Raw genomic sequence first — 20,938 nt, 5'->3', positions numbered from 1 at the left:
AAAAAAATCTCAAAATATTAACAAAAATTTGAATACAAATTAAAAATATAGTCGGTAGTTATAATCATTTTATAAAGTGATTATTGTAATTTTTGTAAAAAAACAAAAAACTTTTCAAGCAGCTTCCAAGAGTAATAATTTCTATATTAATCTTGAAGGATGTAATTCAAGTGGTCAGATCCTCAATTTAATCCTAAAAAATCACTAGTTCGAGTCTCACAAACCTTAGAACCACTAAAAACCTATATAATTGTTAACTTAAAAACCTATAGGAATAGTTGAAATATACACAAACTAACCCAGACATCCACATTAATCTATAAATAAAAACTTCTACATTGAATTTGTCAATAGTGCACAAACTATAGTTTAATAATTATTCAGTTTTATATATTAAAAAAAAAACTGACAAATCACTAGTTCGCCCTTATGCAATTTTAGATGGACCGTCTGTTTAAAAAGAAGGAAGCTAAATTATTATGTTTTTAAATTCGATCACCTGTATAAATGTGCGATTTATCGAAGATCTGGAGGTAGTGGGCTCTTTCCTGTAGGGGGTTCTTTCCTGTGTTTATTGTATAAAAAAAAAAAAAAAACAATCATGGGTAGCACGTTCTACAAACCCTCGATCCTCCGTTTTCAAGAACCGACCTGGCTGCTTATAAAAATAAGTAAAGTGAACTACCATGCACTTTCTGTAGTTACCCAATATTGGTTTAAAAAATTGTTTTATATGGACCAATAATCTTCATGTGGAAGATTCATTTAGAAAACGAACATACTTTGCAAAAGAAATTTTGATTTTGGGATATATTTTCTTTTTAGTTTTACGTGGATATCCAAACGAATATTTTAGAACATACTTTTACAATAACAAGAGTTAGTCCAAGCAAGAGTCACAAGTGTACTGCCAACAAGCAACATCGTAATCTTTTTTTAAACACTTTTCCCGCGTAGCCCTTACAGCAAAGATGAGTCATCCGCTGTAATCAAACATAATATGCAAAAGAAATTTTGATTTTGGGATGTACTTTTGCAAAAGCAAATTTTAAAGTATGTTTTTGAAAAAATTTAAATTTTTTTTAGTTTTTTATTAACTTTAAATTAATATGTTTTTAATATTTTTAAATCATTTTGATGTGCTAATGTTAAAAATATTTTTTAAAAAATTAAAAAAAATTACTAATATATATTTTAATACAAAAAATTATTTAAAAAACAATTATAACTACATCCAAGGTTGTTAAAATCGCGATTTTAACACAAAATGAAAAGTCGTTCACAAAATCGGATTGTAAAAATGGATCGTAAAATCATAAAAAAATCGTAAAGAATTTTAAAATACATTAAAAAAAAATTCATGCTTTAAATAAAAATAAAGATTTTTTTTTTTAAAATTCAAGGCATTTGAAATATGTAGATAAAATATATTTCTTTAATCTATTAGAGATCACTGAGATTCTTATTGTCTGATGTCAAGGGAATATTGATATAGACATATATGTAGATGCCCGCACATATGGGAGTAAGAAATGATGAAAGAATCACAGCATGCATATTTGAAAAAAATAAATAAATAAGAAAAATCTAAAGGAATCGCTCTCTCTCTCTCTCTCGCATTCTCTCTTCATCTTTATGTCCCTTTCTGTGATCAAACACTTAATAATGTCTTGAAAGCGACGCCGCGTGCCAAACCGTAGAAATATCTTATATCGAAGCAAGCATAAATGCAGCCTCTGTCGATAATACAAAAGGGAAGGGAAGGGAAAGCATCTGACAGCTGTTCAAGAAAACAATTTTGTTTCATGGCCTCATTTTGTCAAAATCGTACAATCGGTCCTAAATTGTGATTTTGCGCGATTTCATCCGATTTTTGCGATTTCACTCGATTTCAACATGATATTACTCATTTTCGATTTTTTCAAGCAATTCAACCAGTAATACATGTTTTGCCTCGTAAAATCGTACAATTTTACGAGTCAAAACGCGATTTTAACAACCTTGATCACACCTTATTAAACTAAGCAAGAGTTACAAGCAAGGTTGTTAAAACATGTATTACGGGTTGAATCGCTTGAAAAAATCGAATATGAGTAAAATCGGGTTGAAATTGAGTGAAATCGCAAAAATCAAATGAAATCGCATAAAATCGCGATTTCAAGACCGAGTTTACGATTTTAACAAAATGAGACCCTGAAAGTTTCAATCGTAAAATCCCCCCTCTTAATTCAATTAATGACGGAGTGGTTGTAGATAATTTAATACCAAAAAAAGGGAGAGTGTAGGCAGTTTGAATATTTCAAAATATTCTGTCATTGGAAGGTGAATTAATTATCACAGCTTCAGCACGCGCCTGGATATTAATTTAAAAGAAAGAACAAAATAAAACCAAACAGTAACTACATCTTCATGAATATCGATGCAGGGCAAGTATTTTAATGAGGAGAGGCAGACTGCCAAAGCACGCAGCAAGTGGAAAGAAAATAAAAACCAAAATAATAGCGAAGGCGAGTGGAAAGGTGGTTTGACCGCGCATTTACACTACAGAGAGACAAGAAGAGTCTTAAAAGCAGCTTTAGAGCACGCATCGTGGCAGCTTTTACATTGATTTTGCGATTTTGATAAAATAAGGCTCTAAAAAAAATATTTTAAAATATTTTATGATTTTTTTGAGATTTTTTATGTATTTTAAAATTTTTTATGATTTTTTTCTGATTTTATGATTCGTTTTTACAATTCAAGTTTGTAAATAGCTTTTCATGCCGTGTTAAAATCATAATTTTAACAACCTTGGTTACAAGTATGCAGCCACCTAGCATCAACACTTTTACCGCGTAGCCCTTACGGCAAAGATGATTCATACACTAAAGTCAAAAGTGCTCCATTATAACAATAAAAATTCAATCCCACGATATCCGAAAATTATAATTTTTTTAAAATAAAATAATCTCAAAATATTAAAACATCATGGGTAGCACGTTCTAAAAACCCTCAATCCTCCGTTTTCAAGCACCGACCTGGCTGCTTATAAAAATAAGTAAAGTGAACTACCATGCACTTTCTGTAGTTACCCAATATTGGTTTAAACAATTGTTTTATATGGACCAATAATCTTCATGTGGAAGATTCATTTAGAAAACGAACATACTTTGCAAAAGAAACTTTGATTTTGGGACATACTTTTGCAAAAGCAAGAGTTAGTCTAAGCAAGAGTCACAAGTATACTGCCAACGAGCAACATCATAGTCTTTTTTTAAACATTTTTCCCGCGTAGCCATTACGGCAAAGATGAGTCATCCGCTAAAGGCAAAAGTGCTCGAGTAGGATTTATTAGTCTAAGCAAGTCTCACAAAGTGTACAGCCAACGAGCAACATCGTAGTCTTTTCTTAAACACTTAGTAGGAGGACATATTTACAATTTATGGTTTTCTAAATTTATGGCATTGGTCTCTCTGATATCTTAGTAGCTACGCTATCTGTGGCAAAGGATGCTCTGTTTATGTATCTTAGTAGCTACGCTATCTTATTTGTGAACATAAGTTGTGGAAAATATTGAGTAATTGGAGGCTGCATCTTTAGCAATTGCGATCAAGAAATTAATAGCACTTTTAATAAATTAACCAAACTGCAGAGGCCCAGCTTCTATCTTTAAATTTCGAATTCAAGTATTTTATGTAAATTTGGCAGTTTAAACCACGCCCTTCGCCCTTTAGAGGATACATTTGTCAGTTGGTACTTTTTAGGTCTGAATCTTCCAAAAAGAGAAGAGAAGACATTTAATTCATAGAATTATATGGAATTTTTATGCATTATTCTCCTCTATGAAATCAAAGGGAGCTTTTTTCGTTTTTCTAGCCACGATGTCGTACAGGCATGTTACCAATCAAATGGCAAGCTAGGACTTTAACATGCAAGTTCAATGTATCATTGAAAGGTTTACCTTTAATGGAAAATATTGATTATTTTTTAAAATAGTTTTTATTTAAAAATATATTAAAATAATAATTTTTTTATTTTTTAAAAATTATTTTTTATATTAATATAGTATTGAAAAATATCAAAAAATAATTTAAAAAAATATTTTTAAAATGTAAAAATAATGTGATCTTAACTAGGAAAGACTAGGACATAGAATGGACTACAAGCTCTATTTTTTATATTGTCCTTCTGCATATTATGTATATTGCTTTGCTCGCTAAAATTGGCATTAGTTGTAGCAGCTAGAAATTAGATTTTTATTTGGTTATTTTTTTCAAAATTGACAACCATTATTAATCTTATTAGTGCTTCTTCCAAACGTACATCATATCGAGTTACATGATGCTTAGGCTATAAAAATTGCACATATGGTAGCTACTGGAGAATGTGAGATTGATAGAGGGGCTAATCAAATCGATAATTTACATTGAAGTGGAACTACTCGCTAGAGCTCTCATTTTGATTATATTTGCAGCTTAATAGATATGTATGGTGCAATTATTACTGTGCTTAAAAGTATGGTTCAAGAAGGATCTTCTAACTCTATACGTAGAGAAACTACTGGTTGTTTGATTGTGATGAAATCTTTTTAATTTATATTTATCTTATATTTGATGCATAAAATAATAGGGATCACTAGTTTACTTTGTTAAGCTTTGTAGCAAAATGCTTTGAATCAACTACTATAGCATTGCTTTGAATTTTGTGACATGCCGGATTTGATTTTCTCCTTACAAATGTACAATCTGTTTGCACAAAATATGAGATTGGCATACCATATATGAATGCTTCGTATAAAAAAGCTACAGGTTGTTCATGTCAACAACAAGGTTCAGTGACAGTTTACCAGCATTATCATTATGATATATTTAACTCAACAATAGATTTTTAATTGGAAGAATTAAATTCTAAATTCAGTGATGAGACAGTGGAACTCCTCGTACTTAGCTCTGCTTTAGAACCTGAGGACAATTTTAAATCATTTAAAGCTGATGTTATTTACAAGCTTGCTGAGAAGTTTTATCCTGAAGATTTCAATGAACAAGAGATGTGTTATTTGAGATCTCAACTACAGCATTATTAGATTGATATGATTCATCATAAGAGCTTTCAGAATATGTTTATCATTTATGAATTATGTCGAGGATTAAATAAAACAAATAAGTCTCAGCACTATCATTTGATTGACAGGTTGATTCGTCTAGTTTTGACTTTGCATGTTTCCACTGCCACTACAGAGCAGACATTTTCGGCTATGAAACATGTCAAACCTATACTTCTCAATAACATGAAAGAGGAGTTCTTAGCAGATTCTATGATGATTTATATTGAACGAGAGCTTGTTGAAGATATTGATTCGGATTCAATCATAGATGAATTCTATTCTACAAAATATGGAATGGTACAACTTTAATAGTGTAATTTATTTTTATTTTTATTTTTATTTTGAATTTTATATACTTTAAATTTTATTTTTTATATATTTTATGTTATGTATTTGAATTAAAACTTTATTGTTAACTTGATAAATTTATATATCCTAGTTAATGATTGATCTTAAAAAATAATTTATGTGCATTTATATCATAGTCCAAGATAAGAAAAATTGCTGGCTTCATTCCTCTCCATCGTACTACCATTTTACCTTAAAATAAAGTGTCTGGCGATGAAGAACCAGCTGAAAGACAGTATCTCAATCAGTAGAATATCCCAAGAACACCGTCTTGTTTCTAGCTAACCAAAGACCCCATGATACACCAAAAGCCCAGCTGAAAATGGCTCTGCGCAAGGATTTTCCTTTAACCAAATATTTCCACTCAAGTAGTAGCATGTCTACAATAGTACTCGTCGGCATACACCATTGAAAATTCAACCATTTAATAAATCTGCACCAACATTTCCATACATAGGAGCAGTGGAGGATATCCCTATCATCTTATTAATACAACACCACGATATAATACATGATTCTAAGTTGATTCAACAACTTCTAAACAAAATTAAGAAAATCATAACACACAAGCCAACATTCTATTTGGTAATTAATAAAGAAAAACTTATTAATTGTTTGATAATCAAAAGATCAACGTCTGATGATGAAGAATTATTAAAATCACAAGTCATTATTGATGTCGGAAATGCATCCCATGTATTGCATATTGAGATCAGCCATGATGTTCTCACTCTCTTGACTGTCTTGTTGAACATTTGATCCCTTTTGAATTACCCTCTCCAACTCTGTGGTTACTTCTTTCATTGTTGGCCGATTTTTCCCATTCAAATTCAAGCATTTTCTTGCCAGATTGCCGACAGCAACAACTTCTTCATTATGGCAATGCTCTTTGACTCTAGCATCAAGAATATCAAACAACCTGTTATCTTCCATCAACATGATAAAATACGTGGCTAAACTTCTACTTTCTGTCGGGTTAGCAGAAATATCGGTTTTTGTCCGCTTGAAAGCTCAACCAGAACCACTCCAAAGCTATAAACATCACTTTTTTCTGTAAATTGACTAGACTGGAAGTACTCTGGATCCAAGTAGCCAAAAGTACCCTGCACATGAGTGGTCAAGCACCACCAGAAATTCGCTAAATACCAACGGAAATACTGACGAAATTTTTTCTGTCGGTATTTTTCGGCCCAAATCATCGACGGACAATATTCGTCGGTAATTACCGACCGAATTACTGACCGAAAATTCAGAATTAATGAAAAAAGGGCGGGTAGGTGGCGCGGAGGTTTTGGCGGGTGATTTTTCAGACGGAATTAAAACCTGGGGCCCGTACGCGTGATGGGACCTGTTCACCGTCAATAATACCGACGGACTCACCGATGGATTTGAAATGTCAGATCCGTACCGGTGACGTGATCGGTGCATCGTTAAAAATACCGACGGAATCACCGAGGGATTTGAATAGCAGGTCCGTGCGGTGACGTGTCGATTGCCTGTCAGAATTATCGACGGTTTCGCCGACGGAATAAAAACCGTTAGTAAGTCCGTCGGCAAAAGTGAATAAATGGCCACTCTGCCGACACTCTCCTCCCCCATTTCTCCTTCTTCTTCCTAATCCTAACCCTCCCCATCTGCAAAATAACCAGCCCCCCCTCGCCCCAAAACAAAAATCTTCCTCATCTCAGCACAACAAGTTGTATTTCTTGAAGTTTTGTGGTCACAGCATCCGTGTTCTGATTTACTGATGGATTTTATCATTTTTTGTAAGTAATTCTATCTTTTAAAATTTTAACATTTAAATGTCAATTTTATTGTTTTTTTAGTATATGTATTTTTTTTTAGTAGATGTACATGTTTTATTGTTATTTCTCAAACAAACTTGTAGTATATGAAAGTATAATTTTATACTTGTTATGGTTTGTTTTAGATTTTGTAAGATTGTATTTGTTTGAAAATTGTTAAAACTTAATTTGTAGAATTACTGAATTACATGTTATGTTTTGAAATAATTAAGAGCTTGCTTAATGGGTCCTTTTTATAGAGGTTCGATAGAAGTCATGGATGATCGTTCATGGATGTATCTAGATTCACCCCAAGGATTTCGGAGGATGGATTATTGTAACGGGGTTCAGGGTTTTATTAATTTCGCAACATCTATTCCCAGAAATTTTACTGGAGGCGGTATTAGGTGTCCATGCAGGAAGTATCAAAATAAAAAGTATCTGCATCTAGATGTTGTAATGATGCATCTTCTACACAAAGGGTTTGTGGAGGATTACGAGTGTTGGTATGCACATAGAGAGGTATTTGTTAGTAATAGGAGAATGGGAGAAACGGTGGTTGGGTCAACTTCTAGTGCTAGCAACGTGCATGAAGCGGCAAATGACAACACTAATCCTTACAGAAGCATGGTTATGGATGCAATGAGAATGAATCAAGATAATGTCAATCAATGTCCAATCGTAGAAGAAGAACCTAATGCAGAGGCAGCTAGGTTGTTTGATTTGTTGAAAGATTCTGACGAACCATTATGGGATGGCTGCACAAACCACAGTAAATTATCGGCTGTGGCACAGGTGTTCACCATCAAGTCAGATCACGGGTTGAGTGAGGCCGGGTATGACAAAATTATTGATTGGGCAAAAAGCATTTTACCTGAAGGGAACAGGCTCAAAGAGAACTTCTATGCTGCGAAGTCCATGATGAAACCCCTTGGTTTAGGATACCAGAAAATTGACATGTGCCCTAACTTTTGCATGTTATACTACCTTGAAAATGCTGAGATGACCGAGTGCATGACATGCAGAGGTTATTTATGTCACCAAGGACTGCTGAGCACATGACATGGCACCAAACACACGATGTCGTTGATGGTGTGATGGTGTATCCTTCTAACGGCGAAGCGTGGAAACACTTTAACAGTGTTCATCCTGACTTTTCTGCTAAATCAAGGAATGTTCGACTTGGGTTGTGTACAGACGGGTTCAACCCATTTGGGTCATTTGCTGCTCCCTATTCTTGTTGGCCGGTCATTCTCACAGTTTATAACTTGCCACCGGGAATGTGTATGAGGCCGGAGTTCATGTTTCTATCTACTGTCAAACCCGGTCCAAGCAGCCCGGGGCGGAATATAGATGTTTGTCTTTGACCGTTGATAGATGAGCTGGCGCAGTTGTGGTCCTCCGGATCTCTGACTTATGATATATCGAGGAAACAAAATTTCCTTATGAGGGTGGCTTTGATGTGGACTATCAGTGATTTTCCAGCTTATGGAATGCTTTCTGGTTGGAGCACGCATGGGAAACTCGCATGTCCATACTGCATGGAAAACAACAAGGCATTCACGCTAGCAAACGGAGGTAAAGCTTCTTTTTTTGACTGTCACCGTCGCTTCTTGCCACTTAATCACAGGTTCAGAAAGAACAGAAAATATTTCTTTGTTGGTAGAGTTGAAAAAGATGTTGCATCCCCGCGTCTTTCTGGTGAAGAATTGCATCATGTTGTATCAAAGTACGGTGACATTGTGTTTGGCCTTCAATCAGGTAAGCAAAAGTTTCCTGGTTTTGGTTTGACCCATAATTGGGTAAAGCGAAGTATCTTTTGGGAGCTTCCGTATTGGAAGACTAATCTTCTCCTCCATAACCTTGACGTCATGCACATCGAAAAGAACGTGTTTGACAATATTTTCAACACCATCATGGATGTGAAGGGGAAGACAAAGGACAACATGAAGGCTAGATTGGATATAGCTTTATACTGTAACCGTAAAAATATGGAGTTGGTTTATGACGAGTCACGGGTTGCAAAACCAAGGGCAAGCTTCGTGTTAGAGAAAAACGCACAACTGCTAGTCTACAAATGGCTTAAGAGTCTGCGTTTCCCGGATGGACATGCATCAAACATATCAAGGCTTGTTAACATAGAGGACTGCAGATTGTATGGAATGAAGAGCCATGACTGCCACGTGTTTATGCAAACACTCATCCCATTAGCTTTTCGTGATTTGTTGCCAAAGGGAATATGGGATGCACTAACGGAGATCAGTCATTTCTTCAAAGATATATGCTCCAGCAAGATGAATGTTAAGCACATTGAGATGCTTCAAACGAATATCATCGAGACACTATGCAAACTTGAGATGATATTCCCTCCTTCATTTTTTGACTCAATGGAGCATCTCCCTATACATCTACCGTTCGAGGCAAAAGCTGGAGGACCGGTCCAGTATAGATGGATGTACCCATTAGAACATTGAGATATTACAGTTGCAATGGAATTCATATCTTAAAGTATTTTCTATGTTTTTCTTATTTGAAAATACTTGAATTGTACTTCAATGCAGGTACTTGTTTAATCTAAAAAAAAAGGTTAAGAACAAGGCGCATGTTGAGGCTTCGATATCTGAGGCCTATATTGTTGAAGAGATATCAACATTTATCTCGTACTATTTCGAACCTCATCTGAGAACAAGAATCAATCGCGTTCCACGGCATGACGATGGCGGTGAAGTGCTTTCCAGTGGGAACTTGTCAATATTCTCCAATATTGGACGACCCACACCTAAAAATGTCGTAAGAGGAAGATATTTGTCGGAAATAGAATTCAAACAAGCACACAACTATGTTCTATTTAACTGTGATGAGCTGAGATCATTTATTCAGTAAGTCTATATATGTGTAATACTAATTAAACTTTGTCAGTAATATACTGTTAATTATATATTGTAATATCATACACTCATTATCACTTGCAGGCAACATCGACAATATTTGCTCTCCAATAACTCGCAGCTGACCGAATCCCAGATCTTTCAATTACAAGATGAACAATTTGCCATATGGTTCAGAACACATGTAAGCACTATCACAAACTCATTCTAACGTATGCATGTCATTACGAGATTCTTGTTCATTTACCGTGTATTGATGTACATTTAATTACATATATTTACAAGGTTTATCAAATGGGAAGGAGTGCGCCCAAGTCATTGTCTTCACTAAGCCTCGGCCCTGAAAGAAAAGTTAGGTGCTACAACAGGTATTTTGTCAATGGATATGTTTTCCATACTGAAGAATACGGGCAAGGAAGAAAGACATACAACTGTGGTGTTTGTGTTAAGGGATCCACAAGTAGCCAGTTAGAAGTTGACTACTATGGTAGATTAGAAGAGGTCGTCGAACTGCAATATCATAGCGAGCAGAATAAAGTGTTTTTATTCAAATGCTATTGGTATGACACAACGGACAGAGGAATCAGAGTTGATCCGCACCATGGTCTGGTCGAAATCAACTCAAAAGCTAGACTCCGCAACATAAACGATGTCTTTGTTTTCGCAAAGCAATGTCAACAAGTTTATTACACATACACCCCTTCATTTAGAAAGGATCATTCAAGAGTTGATTGGTTTTCCATTTTAAAAACGAAACCACGGGGTCGTGTCGAGGTTGTTTAGGATGAGAACGAAGACACAAGTGTGCGAGATGAAGTCTTTCAAGTTCGTGAGTTGGTTGAACCATATCGAGTTGCTCCTTCGATTGAATTGGAAGAAAATTCAAATTTTCGAGTTCTCGATGATAGTCTTGTTGATATTGACGGAGAGGAGTGGAATGTTGTTCTCAGCTTTAGCGGAGAAGCAAATGTCGATGAAGAAGATGATATCCATATTGAAGATTGCGATGAAGATGATGACAATTCAACTAATGAGGAAGAAGAAGAAAATTCCGACTAATTATGAAAATGAAGCCCTATGTAAAAACATTTGTCTAATGTAATTTAGATTATAGATGATGTATTTTGTAAAACAAAATATTTATTGTTTAAGCAATGTGGTTATTGTGTTTATATGATGGACAATTTATCAGTTAAGTTTCTGCAGGAAGGTAAACAGGCAATACAAAGACAACCTTTCCTGCATTATGCAATCTTACCGACGTCCATACCGACGGACAGTGATCCGTCGGTATCTCATAGAGAGTTCGAAATTAATTACGCGAAATGCCACCAACACCGACGACATTACCGACGGCTTCACCGACATATACACCGATTGATTATAGTCCGTCGGTATCTCACAGAGAATTCGAAAAGAATTACAACAAAATGCCACATTCACCGACGGGCATACCGAGGGAATTACATCCGTTGGTATCTCACAGAGAGTTCGAAAATATTTACAACAAAATGCCACAATCAGCGACGGGCATACCGATGGATTCTAGTCCGTCGGTATCTCATAGAGAGTTCGAAAATATTTACAACAAAATGCCACAATCACCGACGGATTCACCGACAGATTTTTCGACGCTAATACCGACGGAATAGATCCGTCGGTAATTTGTCGGTCACACATATTACCGACAGAAATACCGACGGACCGCGCGATTTCCAAAGTGTGTGAATTAATGCGCCTCTGAACTTGTCATATTACCGACGGAATCACCGACGGACTGCGAAAAATATGGAGGGCTTTTAAAAATTCGGGGCGAAATTCAAAAAATACCGACGGATTTTTGACCTGTTACCGACGGAATTTTTTACCTTTTTACCGATGGATATTAATTCCGTCGGTAAAACTGCCCTATAAGTTCCAGCCCCCGCCGCTGCGCCTCATTTTTTCTTCTTCTCCCCGCCGCTTCGCTTCTCCTCCGTTTTTCACCTCAGAATTTTCATTTGTTTGGCCTCAATCCTTCAAGACTTTCACCTTGAATCTCTAGCAAGATTTGGTGTTGTAAATCTTCATCATATTAAAAGGTATGTGTTTTTTTTCTAATTTATTTTATTTTAATTTATTTTTAGTTGTTTTTATTTTTGTTGTTTTGGTGTTTTTTGTTGCAATGTAGATAAAATTTTCAATTTGACACATTATTAAGGTATGTATATTTCGTTCCTTTTCTTGATGTAGGTTTTTTTTTTGAATTTTTTAATATTTTTTGTTGTTGTGTTGTTAGAATTGTTATTAGTTAATTTAACTTAGAATTAGTTAAAGTTGAATATTTGAATTTTTTTTGAATTTTTTGTATTTTTTGAATTTGTCGAATATTTGTTAATTTAATTGTTAGTCTATATTTTTTTTTAATTTATTGAATATAATTTATTGTTGTATTGCCTATATAATTATTGATTAATTTATTGAATTAATATTGTTAATGTTGAATTTACCTTAGAATTAATAATTGCGTTTGTTGGAATAATTAGTAATTGCATATGTTTTTAATTGTTAGTTTATATTTTTTTTAAATTATTGAATATATTTTATTGTTGTATTGACAAAATTAGTGAATAATTTGTTGAATTATAATTGTTAATGTTGAATTTACCTTAGAATTAGTAATTGGATATGTTGGAATAATTAGTAATTTTGTTTATATTATTGCATGATTTGTGTTTAATTGTTTCCATTGATTTTAATTGTTAGGCTATAATTCTTTTTTATTTTATTGAATATATTTTATTGTTGTATTGCCATAATTATTTAATCAATTGTTGAATTAATATTGTTAATGTTGAATTTATCTTAGATTTAATTATTGAATATGTTGGAAGAATTATTAATTTTACTCTAACTTGATGATTTGTGTTTAATTGTTTCTATTTATATTGAATTTATAGTTTTGTTGTATTGACATAATTATTGAATAATTTGTGAATTTTAATTGTTAACGTTGAATTTATCTTCGGATTAATAGTTGAATATGTTGGAATAATTAGTATAGATTGGGTCAGTTGGTTGTGGCTATTGTTAATATTTGCAGGTTTGTGGATTTGGGTAGTGTCCAGTATAGGGGAGGTGCTGCCGATTTTTTTTAACTTTGGAAATTTATTATACAATTATTTATATAAATTTGTTTAGATGCGCAAAATGAAAACCAGAGTTGGTCGTTCACGTCCAGTCGAATCAAGTTCGTCTAGCAGCGATGCTGATGTTTCCTTAGGTGCCTCTCAAGAAGAGGCACCTACACCACATGCGCCTTCAACCGATGTTGCCTCTTCCAACGGTGTTTCACATCGCAGAAGCGGCGTGCCTTCACAGGGAATCAATTTACCCGCAAGTACGAGGCACAGTGGAAGGACGATCTTTCAATGTAAGTTTGTTAAGGTTTTAGTTTTTTTATATATATATATATATATAAAACAAATTTAAAACATAATTTATGAAGTAATCACTATTTCATTAATTTCATTTTTTTTCAGGTTCACAAACATTGAGGCCGCCAGATTAATATCATCGGCATTTAAAGCGTCGATGGAGATTCCATTGTTTCAATGGAGTCAGATATCCAGGCATCCTGAATGGATGCCTCAAGTCAATGCATGGTTTCGTAGATTTGGGGTTCGTGTTAATATATAATTTTCAGCTTATTTCTAATAAATTCTAGTTATAATTGTAAATAAATTATTAACATTTTAAAAAATTATTTTTTTATACACAACATCGATTCAGCTGGGACGATGAACATGACACTATTGTGAGGAGGGTGTGGGAAAATCACGCGGCAATTAGGTAACATCGAAAACAATACGACTTTTTTTTTACATAATTATTTATGTTTCGAAATGTAATTTTTTCGTGCGTGAATTAGGTTGCGTGATTTTTGGTATGACACGCAGAAAAAGGCTAAAAAAACAGCGAGGGATAAGGGGTTCCAAGGCTGGAACGATGTTGCGGTTTGGAGGGATTTCAAACCGATATACATCCCGGAAGATATATGGCCGCACTATCTTCAGCACGTGATGTTTGAGCGGTTCGCTCGACGCTCACAGTCCGGTGGCGGCAACCGGAATCTGCCAATTCATGGCTCGGTTACAACGCACACCGGCGGCTCCGTTCTGTTTGCTGCACATGCGAAACGGATGGTAAGATTAATTTAAATGAAATATATCGTTCAATTAATTTGTTGTTAATACATTTTTTTCATTATATATAGGCTACGTCTCTTGGACGTGAGCCGAGCCCTATGGAGCTGTTTGTGGAGACACACGTGCGGAGTCATGACCGCCAAAAGGGGACGCAACAGTTCGTTGACAACCGTGCTCAACAGTTTGTGGTATGTTTGTTCAACCATTTTATTTTATAAGTTATTATCATGTTTATTGAATTGAATATGATTTTTTTTTTCTTTTTCAGGAGACCTATAATAATCGGTTGAGGGAGAGATACGGGGACGATCCATCGACCTATCCGGAATTCGATCCGGATTTGTGGATGAAGGCTGGATCGTCAGGTGGACCCGATAAAAATCGGGTTTACGGGCTCTACAACACTACCGCCGCCAACTTGCGGTCGACCGGTACTGCTTCAACCGTTGGGAGCTCCCAATCTGTATCGAGCTCCCAATCTAAGGAGTTTGTGGCCTTGCAGCAAAGGTGCGACCACCTATCAGAGGCGTACACACAACTCAAAGAAGAGCAAAGATTGGTGAACGAACAACACAGATTGGTGAACAAACAACGCAGAGCAGAGTCTGAACAACAAAGAGCGGCCTATGAAGAGCTTCGTCAAATGGTCATGAACATGACACAAGGTGGAACATATGCGCCTAATCCTTTTTGGCCGCCTAACCCCCACCCTCCTCCTCCTCCTCCTCCTCCTCCTCCTCCTCCTCCTCCACCTTTATATTAATTGTTTTTTTTTAAACACATTCATTTTGTAATGAATATTATTTAACTTTGAGTTTTTGTTGCTTAATATAAATTTTATTTGCATAATTGGTTTGTATTACCATTAATTTATATTATTTTTTCTAAATAATTCAAAAAAAAATTACACAGGGATTTACCAACGGAATAAATCTGTCGGCATTGGACAGTGTCTGCGGTATTCCATCCCATCACCAACATATTCACCGACGGAAATACTCCGTCGGTATAAAAATACCGACGAATTTACAGACGGAAATATTCGGTCGGTATGAAATATCACCGACACTTTTACCGACGGAGGTAGTCCGTCGGTATTTACATAACACCGATGAAAAATATTCCGTCGGTATATTCCAAGCGGGAAACTTTTTTTTTTTTGGCGTGCATGGTCCGTCGATAAAACCGTCGGTAAATGTTTTTTTTATATTACCGACCGATATAGCGATGGAATGTGGAATCACCGACAAAAGGTATTCCGACGGGAGTATTCCGTCGGTAATATAGTCGGTAAATAATTTACCGACGAACGTGCTATCATACACCGACGGAATATTTCCGTCGGTAAAACTATGAAATCTTGTAGTCAAGTGAGTTTGATCGATGGCAATGAATCTTGAAGATCCAAAATCTGATATTGTGGCTCTATATTTCTCATCAAGGAGTATGTTTGTAGACTTGATATCACGGTGATAAACCGGAATTGATGCTGCCGAGTGTAGATAAGAAAGGGCTCCCGCAACCTCAATGACAATCCGTAATCGCATATCCCAAGATAACAAGAAATCATCGTCTTGAACATGGATATACTTGTAAAGATTTCCATTGGAAATGAATTCGTATACTAGTATAGAAACTTCAGTCTCCAAGCAACAACCTAGCAATTTAACCACATTTTTGTGGTTGATTTGTGAGAGAATGACGACCTCGTTAATAAATTCTTTGAGATTTTCTTCATCAATGAATTTGGACTTTTTAACAACAATAATTCTTCCATCTAGGGGTGTGCAAAAAAACCGGAAAACAGAATAAACCGAAAAAACCAAGAAAAAATTAACCGAAAAAACCGAACCGAAAAAAAACCCGATTAAACCGATTAGAATAGTTAGGAAAAATCCCAGTTCGGTTCGGTTTTCGGTTTTGTAATGCAGGAATCGGTTAAACCGGTCCGAACCGAACCGGTTCAAAAAGAAGCAATATAAATAGAAAATTTATTCCCTCCTCTCACTCTTTCTCTCCAACCCTAGCCCCCTCTCACTCTTTCTCTCCATCCCCCTCTCCCCTCCCCCTCCCCCTCTCGGCCTCTCCCTCGCAGCAGCCCCCTCTCCCTCTCCCTCTCCCTCTCCCTCCCCTTGATACAGAACCGGTTTGAGTCTTGATTTTTTATATATATAAAAACATGGGTTTTGTTTTTTAGCTTCTGGATTTTCTTTTAATTGCAGGGAAGATAAGATTTATTTGTATAAGAAGATTTGGGATTTTGATTTTAAAAAATCGGGTTTTGATTTTTGGCATTTGGGTATTTGAAAAATATAGGAAAAACCATGTTTATTTTGCAAGAAATTTTGAGTTTTGATTTATAGCAGAGTTTTGGATTTGGAATGAAATCAATGGTGTTGATTTTTGGGTTTTAATTCGTTTGTGACTTTGTGTATAGGTTGTCTCGGTTTTTTGAAATAAAAAACCGAACCGAAACCGAGTCAAACCGACAGGTTTCGGTCAACCGGAAGACTGAAAAAGTAAATGAGACAGAAACAGAGAGAAGCATTGGTCAGCCAACGCACAGCCACCAGCTAGCCTTGTCTCCGGTTGCACCACCCCCCCTGAACAGACGGGCGCGAAGGAGAACAGGTGAGTGAACGCAGGGAGACAGACAGCCTAAAACAGAGAAGCAAAGAACGTAAACAGACGAAAAACAAGAAACAAAGGATGAACAATAGAAACACCAAAAACAAGAGACAAAAACGAAAATAGACAGAGAAGAGAAAGTACTGAGAGAAAAGCAGAGAGTCAAGGGAGATCTAGAGAACAAAAGCAGGCTCAAAATAGTGAGAGGGCGACCAGACAAGAAGGAACAGAAGAGGAGAAGAGAACAGCCTGCCACCACGCCTTCGTCATCGCCTTCGTTCCTGCGTCCAGGTACGTTCTTCCTTTTCCCCGTTTTGCAAACTAAGTTTTCATTTGTAGCTGTGCAAAGGTAATATAATTACCTTGTTACTTTGCAAGCTTGCGTGAATAATTCACGCAACGTTACTGCAAGAATGCCCAACCGGCCGCAACTGGCTTGGCCAATAACAGGGTCGGGTTATTTGGGTCTGGCCCAACACATATAAATAGAGTTGAGCCTATCTAGAAAAAAATAAAAAAATAAGAGTTAGAAGTAATAAAAATAAAAATAAATTTATTTTATTTGTTTATTTACTAATACCAAAGTCAGTAATAAAAATATTGATTTAAATTTATTTTGTTTTTATAGCTACGTAATATTTACAAACGTCAGAGTTAGAAGTATTCGTAGTTGAATATTCATTAACACCAGAGTCAGGAATATTACACGCAAACTATCATAGCTTAAACCAACAAAATGTTAGCAATTTATGACAAAAACCAACAATATAACCTGCCTCAGGCAGGATGTTTAAAAGGTGATAATATCTTATTTTTAGCGTAACTAGTCTCATACTATAGAATCTCTAATGACCAGTCAAAATTTCTAGTAACCATAATACTAGGTGGCGACTCCTTAAACAAGACCATTTCCCCTACAAAGAATAGAATGTCAAAACTGTTGTTGCTACCCAATTTTTGACCCATATTTTTATAAAATTTTCGGAAAATCCAAAAATAGCAAAAAAACAACAAAAATCCAAAAAAAAATGTTTTTAATATATTTGCATCGTTTTTAGCATTTTCAACATCATCTAAAAAAAGAATTTAAATTTTCAAAGGTTTTTGAACGCGTTCGACTTTTTACGCGTCATTTTTAAAATCATTGATTTTCCTCATCGAGTCGACGTTGATATTGCTCATTTTCAAAAAATACAAAAAAAAAATTATAATAAGAAAAATCAAAATTTTCAAAAAAAAGAGAAAAAGAGAAGGAAAGGAAAAGTTGAGGGACTAGTTTGAAAAACTAGCAAAATTTTTCCTATAAATACAATGCTACACTGAATTTTAAAGGGGGTAATTTTGACAACATAAAAAAAAATACAAAAAACCTAAACCTAAACCTAACCCTATCCCTTTCCACACAGCCGCTCCCCAGCTTGTGAATTTTCTGACCCCAAACAGTAGCCCCTCCCCGCTGGATTATTTTTTTGGGGGCTCACTAAGCCGCACCCCCCCGGTTTGAATTTTCTTCTTCCTCAAAACATTTTTTTTCCTTCCCTTCCTTCGCCCTTGGCCGGCGAACCGAAACAACAGCCGCCACCTAGGGATTTTTTTCTCCTCTCCCTCAATCAGCTGCCAGCCTTGTCACCGGCATCACAGCAGCCCCTCCACAGATCCTCCCTCGTTTTTTTTCTTCACGACCACTGCAACCACACACACAGCCTCCTCCTCCTCCCCTTCGATTTTATTTTCAACCAGAGCTGCTGCCCCCCCCGACCACCCTTTTTTTTTTTTCATCTTCTCCTCCCTCACCTGGCCGAACGCCATCTCCCCTCAAATCACAGCCACAAATCTTCCCCCTCTTACCTGAAAAACCAGTCAACCCCGAACCAGTCGCTACCCACAGACCCAACAACACCATTCTCTTGTTCCCACGGAGGACCAGCCACAACTCTTCTCCCCCGCTGCCGGCCTATTTTCTTCCCCTTTCTCCAGACTGAATACAGAGGCAGCCGCCGCTGTTCGTTAGTTGCTCTCGCCTCTGCCTCAGCTACGGTCTCCTTCTCCGGGCCAACCACGGAGTCGTCCCCCCTGCACAGATCGACCACAGCAGCCGGCCACAAACACGATCTCCTCAGCACCGCAACCGGGCTCCTCCTTCAACAGACCACCGACAGCTCCCCCTACAACCTCCGGCCAACTGAAACAGAAGAAGAGGAAACCAAAATAATATGCAGAGATGAGCAGATCTGAAAATGAGAAGGGAGAGAAGCAGATCTAAACTAAAAATGGGTTAAAATCGACTGTTTGTTGGGTTTTCGTGCTTTTGCAGGTGACGGTGGGTGTCACTGCCGGCGAGGAAAGGAAGAAGGAGGGAAGCCGAACCAGATCCCTCTGTTTCCAGTTAATTGCGGCGGCGCGTGGGTTAGGCGCGTGAACCCACGTGCTGCCAGTGGCGGGGGCGCGTGGGGAGACGCGCCGCCAGTGTTGCTACGGCGTCAGAAGGTCTTCAATGCAATTTCTGGAGTTTTAGGGACTATTTTGTAATTTTTAAATTAATTAATGTAATTTTTATTTATTTGTTTTGAATTTGTATTTGTATTTGTATTTGTATTGTTGATGTAAAAGAAAAGAAAAAGAAAAGAAAAGAAATAAAAATAGTGAAAGTGAATGTGTGTGTTTGTATTTTGTTTTATTTATTTGTATATATTTTTTAATAATAAAATTGAAAATATATTAAAGAAGAATTTAATATTTTGATCGGATCACAGTTAAGAATTATTAACTTATACGTAAGTGATATTTTTAATTTCTGATGAAAAGACAATTATTAAAACTTCTTTAACACATCAAATTCGGGAAGCAGCTTACCTCAGGTAGGGTGCGTTAGGGGTGCTAATACCTTTCCTAACCACAACCAGTCCTTTACTCGCGATCTCTGACAAGACCAGTACATCCGGTTTCCTAGTAGCATTTAATAAATTACTAGGTGGCGACTCCAACGAACCAAATTCAAAGCAAACGCAACATACGAGAAAAATTGACAGCCGATGCCGCGTGTGGAATTTTTTTGACGTGCGACAACTGTGTTCTTTAAATTGAAAATTTTTTAAGGTCAGCATGATGTCTGGGTTTGACAATTTTTATAAGAAAAACTATTGGGGATGTAGATTTAATAAAAGTTTATGGCATGTAATAAAAAATACATTTCACTCTTCTCTAATTTTTTTTTAATATAACTTTATCAATACATATTGTATTTGTTTAAGGTTATTTAAAAAATAGTTTTTATTTATTTAAATTTTAAATAAAAATAATAAAATAAAATAAATATCATTTGCGAGTGGACTTGCAGCGGCACACAATTTATTTCTTAAATAAGTTATGAAAAGAATAATCAACAACATTTGAAAATCACAACTTGGAGTATGAATATTTAAAACAAAATTTATTTTTTTAAAATTTTAATTTAATATTTTTTATTGTTTTGATATGCTAATGTCAAGAATAATAAAAAAAATTATTATAATATATTTTCAAAAAATAATACTTCAAAAAATAATTTATATTCTTAGAAAAAAAAAATGATGTTAATAGTTGAGGTTTATAGAGTCATATCAAACTTGATGTAACAATGATGTCGCGGCTTAATGTCTAAAACAGTTGAAATTTCTTTTCCTTTGTCATCATGTTTTTTTTTTTAGAGATAAATATATACAATAAATTATTTTGCCTCTTACTTTGCTATTTAATTATTTGGCTTTTAATTTTCTTGCTCTTTCTTTGCTACTTAATCATTTTATTATCTATCATTCACTGCTTTTACTATCTGATCATAATGATTAATTATTTTGGTTGCTTAACCTTTGGTCTGTTATTGATGGCTTAATCATTCCTAGGCTTTAGTATTACTTTAGTAAATACTAAACAAATCAAATCTAAAAACAATCAGCATCTATCAGAATTTAAGTCCAATTCATCTGCAGAGTCTCATCATCATGTTCCCACCAGAGGATTCGAGAGGCTAAATACTTCTCA

General features: G+C 35.5%; 1 pseudogene; it reads right to left on the bottom strand.

The window, feature by feature from the left end:
• Positions 1–6,047: 6,047 nt before the first annotated feature.
• On the bottom strand, positions 6,048–20,793 carry LOC140955444 (wall-associated receptor kinase-like 10; annotated as a pseudogene).
• Between the last annotated feature and the right edge of the window lie 145 nt (positions 20,794–20,938).

The sequence above is a fragment of the Populus alba genome, chromosome 3 (genome assembly GCF_005239225.2).
Source record: "Populus alba chromosome 3, ASM523922v2, whole genome shotgun sequence".
NCBI classification, from domain to species: Eukaryota; Viridiplantae; Streptophyta; class Magnoliopsida; order Malpighiales; family Salicaceae; genus Populus; species Populus alba.
Note: the sequence above shows the minus strand (reverse complement) of the source record. Positions and strands in the feature narration are given on the sequence as shown.